The 6,276-nt window shown below is 33.9% G+C and overlaps 1 non-coding gene across 1 annotated transcript; it reads right to left on the minus strand.

Annotated features, from left to right (window-relative positions):
- Positions 1 to 5,804: 5,804 nt before the first annotated feature.
- Trnav-cac lies at positions 5,805 to 5,877 on the minus strand. Its single transcript has one exon. It is a non-coding gene; the product is annotated as a tRNA-Val (tRNA).
- Positions 5,878 to 6,276: the final 399 nt, after the last annotated feature.

Raw genomic sequence — 6,276 nt, forward strand, 5'->3', positions numbered from 1 at the left:
ATACAGTTCAACTCACTTAGTTTCTCGAAACTTGTCACTAAACCACTAGATAATAGTTCAGTAAAACATCTGCAACTAAGCAGTTTAACTCACTTAGTTTCTCGAAACTTGTCACTAAATCACTAGATAATAGTTCAGTAAAACATCTGCAACTAAGCAGTTTAACTCACTTAGTTTCTCGAAACTTGTCACTAAACCACTAGATAATAGTTCAGTAAAACATCTGCAACTATGCAGTTTAACTCACTTAGTCTGTTGGAAGTTAATACTAATACACTAAGTCACGGTTAAATAAAACATCTGAAACTTAACAGTTTAGCTCATTCAGTTGTGTAATATAATATTATAAAAGTAAAAGCTAAAGTAACCGGAAATGGTGGCGATTATAATTTGTTTTTATTCAAACGGTAAAAAAAAGGCGTTGTGTTCTTTCAAATGCGTACCTAAATTTTAGATCAGTCACTACCGACTGTACATTTCTGAATTATAGTAAAGTGCACTCTGATTGGTATAGAGTGTAAAATCGTTTCTGAATTACAGTAAAGCGCACTCTGATTGGTAGAGAGTGTAAAATAATGCTGTTGTACATATAGTCTATCTGATTTACTGACTATTATGAAATGATATATGGTTGAGAAAGGTGTACGTAGATTTCGCCTAGAGAAGAGAGGGAAGGTTTGTAAATTGTATTCCATGTAATGCGTTTTGTGGCTCAAAAATAAGGAACATTTTTAGAAACAAAATTAATCAAACGTTGTGGCTTCCTCTTATCATCTAGAGGTTCCAGACACCCTAGCTGGAATGGAATGGAGCTCAGCTCACACCCCTCTCATAGTAAATTAAATTTTGTCAACCATCCCTGTATAAAATTCTGGACATGGCATTGAGTATAGCTCAGCCCCCCTCCTTCCCCGTAATAAAATGAACCTTGCCGTACCGAGTGTGTGTGTGTTCTCATAGCAAAGCCATTTCTGGCTACCTGCTGTGTCCACCGAGGGGAATCGAACCCCTGATCTTAGCGTTATGCATTCGTAGACTTACCGCTGTCCCACCGGGGGACCCGTATCGTACACTCCTGTATAAAATTCTGGAACTGCCACTGGGTTACATGGAACTTGACACGAACTCACGAGACAATAATTCATTTTAAACTCAATAACTTATCCTATTAAGGTACTTGAAACTTGGTTTTAACTCAATAAATATTATTTTGATTAAAACATCTCAAACTTAGCTCACGAAACCACCTTAAGTATTCACAAGTGAAACTGTTGTTTTTTGTTGTTGTTTATTTTAGAAACTGCACGAAAGATACACAAGGATTATCTGCGTAAAGTCAATGCTAATTCTAAACTGATAAACCAGAGGGAATGTAGTTAATCAACAGCACCCACAGCCAATGCTTTAGCTTCTCTCGTTTGAATAGATATTTTAATTTGATAGTCACTCTTATAGGGCACCCACGGCGCAAAATTGAAGAACGCGTTTTTGAGGCATCGATGGCCAACCCTAAGCCCTTGGATTCTTAGCTCTAATATGCTACTAACAAGTCCACGCCAGATCTTATGAGAAACTTCTCATCAAAACGCCATAAAATTTACATAAAACTTACCAAAACACCACAATTTTAATATCAAATAAACATAAGAAAGTTCTCTGTGGGTCACGGTAATGCTACGGATTTAGAACGTTAAAATACGGGGTTCGATTCCCCGCGATAAATAAAGAGCCGATAACCCATTGTGTAGCTTTGAGTTAAAACAACCAAACATATGAAAAGTCAATTTTCGATATACACTTTGTTTATAATTTTAAAATTTAAGGTCTAAATAATAAGAAAATCTACTAACCTCTAAAAATTAATAAAATTCTATTCTTAGTAAGTACAACATTTGTACTCAATAGACAGAAAGTTTTAAAATATGAGCCTATTCATATACTTCAACCTAGAACATGCGCTTCGAAAGTTACAATAAATTAATAAATTTTTGTAACATATAGTAGAGTTCCAATATGTTAATTATGAACTATGTATATAAAATTAAACGTACTAAGTCAGTGGTTAACTTGAAATCATTCTTCAAGATTTATTATAATGTGTTTCTAAATCATCAGTTTCTAAAAGTAAAAAGTCTATGTCTGTTAATTGTTTTATTTTGTTTTGTATATAACAATATGTAATGACCCCTTTTTTCGTTCTTTTTCATAAAATTTATCCTCCAAGATAAATCCCCTTAGAAAGAGATGTTTTGTGATTATAAATCAATCAGAAAAAAATGTTGACATCGTTGTTGCTTTTTGAAATATTACGTCCGAATAATTGTTGCTTAATCATCTTGAGCATTTTTTTTAATTGGATTTGAATGTGAGATTACATAATAACCATTTGGTATTATTACATCTATTGTACATTGTTTGTTTGTTTTTCTCTATTATTTCCCGGTAAGGCGTATAAGATATTAAAAGCAAAAATTGTAGATATAGTAAATAAGTAAATTTACTAAATTTAATAATCTTTATTTATAAAGTAGTTTGCTGTCAGTGTTTTCAGTAAACTTTCATTTCTAAAAAATTCGTTTGATTGTTTGTTTGAAGTTAAGCACAAAGCTACACAATAGGCTATCTGTGTTCTGCCCACCATTGGGGGCACTTCCCCGGTATGTCTGCGGACTTATAACGCTAGAAACCGGGTTTCGATACCCGTGATGGGCAGAGCACAGATAGCCCATTGTGTAGTTTGTGCTTAACTACAAACAAACATACAAACTATAAAATTCATGGCTCTGCATTATTTTTATTTATTTCTTTTTCTTTTTGTCTTATTCTCTCCTCTCAAAATTAAAAGCACATCGCGGTGAAATTTCTAAAATATGTTAATATTGGTCTTAGTGGAATAGAAAGTACCTGTTCCTTATCATTTTGCTGGACAATACCCACTAAACAATAGGTTGTGAGTTTCTCTATGTTATTATAATGTGTAGATTGAAAGCTTCGTCTCGGAGGAAGTATTATAAATATGGAAAGTATTTTGAAAACGATAAGAATTCAAGCGTGACACAGATAATCTAACTTACTGCACAAACCGTTTAGATCCTAGACGGTTTTGTTAGTACTAGCTAGAAAAAGATATCAACTCTTCCAAACTCCTGAAATGACTTGGACTGCCAATCATTCGAGGTTAATGACACGCTATCCAATCAAAGTTTTTCTATCATTTCTTTCTAAATATCTCAATACTCTGAAATTGTATCAGCTTCCATAAATCGCATACATAATAAATGGTAAAGTATTTGCTTTGCATTCTTCAGATAATGACCACTATTGCCATTACGAGTAAAGGTTTTGTCTCAAGATATTCCGCTTCGCTTGACACATTAATTATGTATATATTTTTTTTCACATTTTAATTTTGTATACATATTAGAGTCTACACATCAATTCCGACATACCAGCAAACGTAGGTGAGAGGATACACTAATAAGGCACAGTTATAAGCTACGAAAATACCTAAAAATCACAGAAAATTTTCTCTGCATGCACGAGATACTACTTTTAGTCGGTGCTATCTGATCTAATTTAATTTAAGCTCAGGAATGATGAATTACTTGGGGTTTTTCTTCCCAGTTGACCTCATTAATCATCTGATTAACCGGAGTCTCCTGACGGTATTTGCATTTCTGTGAGCTCCATTGCACGATAGTGTAGCAATTTTAATTACGGCTGGAAATATTATCGCTCCGGGTTGGAAAAGAACACAGACAACTAGCACTTGGAAGATACAAAGAGCTGAAGAGAACAAAAATAAATAGAATTTAGATAGGGGGCTGAAAAGCTATTGGTGATTGCCTTACTCTTTCTATTTTTCCCTAGAGTGTGTGTGTATGTTGTAAATTGTAGTCCAAACGAGAAGTAAAATGATAGAAACATTGCATGAACGATCGATGTTAACATACTAAACACTTGTATATAGAATCTTCTGGTAATGAACTTATGAAGTGCTATACTTTGAATATGCATAAATGCCCAACGACTTCAAATTGCTTCATATTACCATGCCTTATATTTCATAAGTTGATACGATTATCGGGCATGAAAAAAACTAACGCACGTTTAAAGTTAAGCAGTCACATATTCTAAGAACAGAACACAAGTTTAACGATGGTCTCGTGTTACGTGATGAACTAAGTCAACGAGGACAGAACATAAGAGTTTAACGACGGTCTCATATTACGTGATGAGCTAAGCCAAATATGATAAAACGTAAGAGTTCAGCGATGGTCTCATGTTACGTGATGAGCTAAGCCAAAGATGACAAAACATAATAGTTTAACTACGGTCTCATGTTACGTGATGAGCTAAGCCAAAGATGACAGAACATAATAGTTTAACGATGGTCTCGTGTTACGTGATGAACTAAGTCAACGAGGGCAGAACATAATAGTTTAACGATGGTCTCGTGTTACGTGATGAACTAAGCCAAAGATGACAGAACATAATAGTTTAACGATGGTCTCATGTTAGGTGATGAACTAAGCCAAAGATGACAGAACATAATAGTTTAACGATGGTCTCATGTTAGGTGATGAACTAAGTCAAAGATGACAAAACATAATAGTTTAACGACGGTCTCATATTACGGGATGAACTAAGCCAAAGATGACAGAACATAATAGTTTAACGACGATCTCATATTACGTGATGAGCTAAGCCAAAGATGACAGAACATAATAATTTAACGATGGTCTCATGTTACGTGATGAGCTAAGCCAAAGATGACAGAACATAATAATTTAACGATGGTCTCATGTTACGTGATGAGCTATGTCAAAGATGATAAAACGTAAAAATTCAACGATGGTCTCATGTTACGTGATGAGCTAAGTCAATGTATTGTTGTAAAACCACAAATTATTTTAAGAGAACATAAATAAACAGTTGTTTCTAAATTTATTAGCACAAAAATAGATGTTTTAAACCAAAATAACTCATTTATTCAGGAATAAAAACATTATATGAAAATCTTATAACCAGAAACAAGCTTAAACATAAAAAGAAGATCCCGGTAGAACAATAGCCGCATTTCACAATTTTATGGTCCCTCTAATTGCTACAAACTTGGTTTTCCTTTTGACTGTTTGTTTTATTTAAGCACAAAGCTACACAATGGGCTATCTGTGCGCTGCCCATCACGGATATCGAAAGCCGTTTTTCGGCGTTATAAGTCCACAGACTGTGTCACGGGGGGAGGGTTCTTCCTTTGAGACCAATCGTTTCGGATCACTAGCAGAACTAGCATCCTGGTTGTTACAAAGAAAGACATGACTTACTCACCCTAGTACCCCCTCCTATCAGTAATAATGTAAACAATAAATATATTATGCAGTCCAAAAGCGTAATATTTTATCTGATATCTTTGTATAAATATCTACCATTCATATCTGATGAAAAAAAGAAATAAACTTTGTTGTAGATAAATTCTGTGAAAGCTCCAAAATTAAGTTGTTCTAGCCCATATTTCTTCAAATTTGTATCATTGTTATGACCCATCTTTGTATATCAGTGCTTACTGTATTGTTGCTTAGCGTGCAACGGAATCGAGGTTTTGCGTCATTCTCTTTGTTGCAACTTTTGCACCGAAAGAAGGGTGTTTTGGCCTAGAACCTCGTACTAAGAAAAGGTTAGTTATATAAGTATTACATGTTTTATGGTAGTTATTTTGGTGTAAAGTTAATAGTTTAGAGAAAATCTATTAATCAGCAAGGGTTTTGCCCAATATAATTTTTGATATCTCTGAGTTATTCAAATGTGCTTGCCAGGGATCGAACCTGGGGCCTTCCGCGTGTGAAGCGGACGTGATAACCACTACACCACAAGCACTTGCTATTACATGTGTTATTTACTGTATGACCTTTTATACAAGTTTACTTAAATGAAATGTTTGTGTTAACCATCTATTACATGTGTTATTTACTGTATGACCTTTTATACAAGTTTACTTAAATGAAATGTTTGTGTTAACCATCTATTACATGTGTTATTTACTGTATGACCTTTTATACAAGTTTACTTAAATGAAATGTTTGTGTTAACCATCTATTACATGTGTTATTTACTGTATGACCTTTTATACAAGTTTACTTAAATGAAATGTTTGTGTTAACCATCTATTACATAAATTCATAACACTCTTGTGCTAAGTGACATTCTATGCAAGCTTAATAAAGGTATTATCTTACATATTTGTTGATATTCTGTATTCAATTACCGTTTATGGAA

This window comes from Limulus polyphemus, unplaced genomic scaffold, assembly GCF_000517525.1.
Source record: "Limulus polyphemus unplaced genomic scaffold, Limulus_polyphemus-2.1.2 Scaffold83, whole genome shotgun sequence".
Taxonomy (NCBI): domain Eukaryota; kingdom Metazoa; phylum Arthropoda; class Merostomata; order Xiphosura; family Limulidae; genus Limulus; species Limulus polyphemus.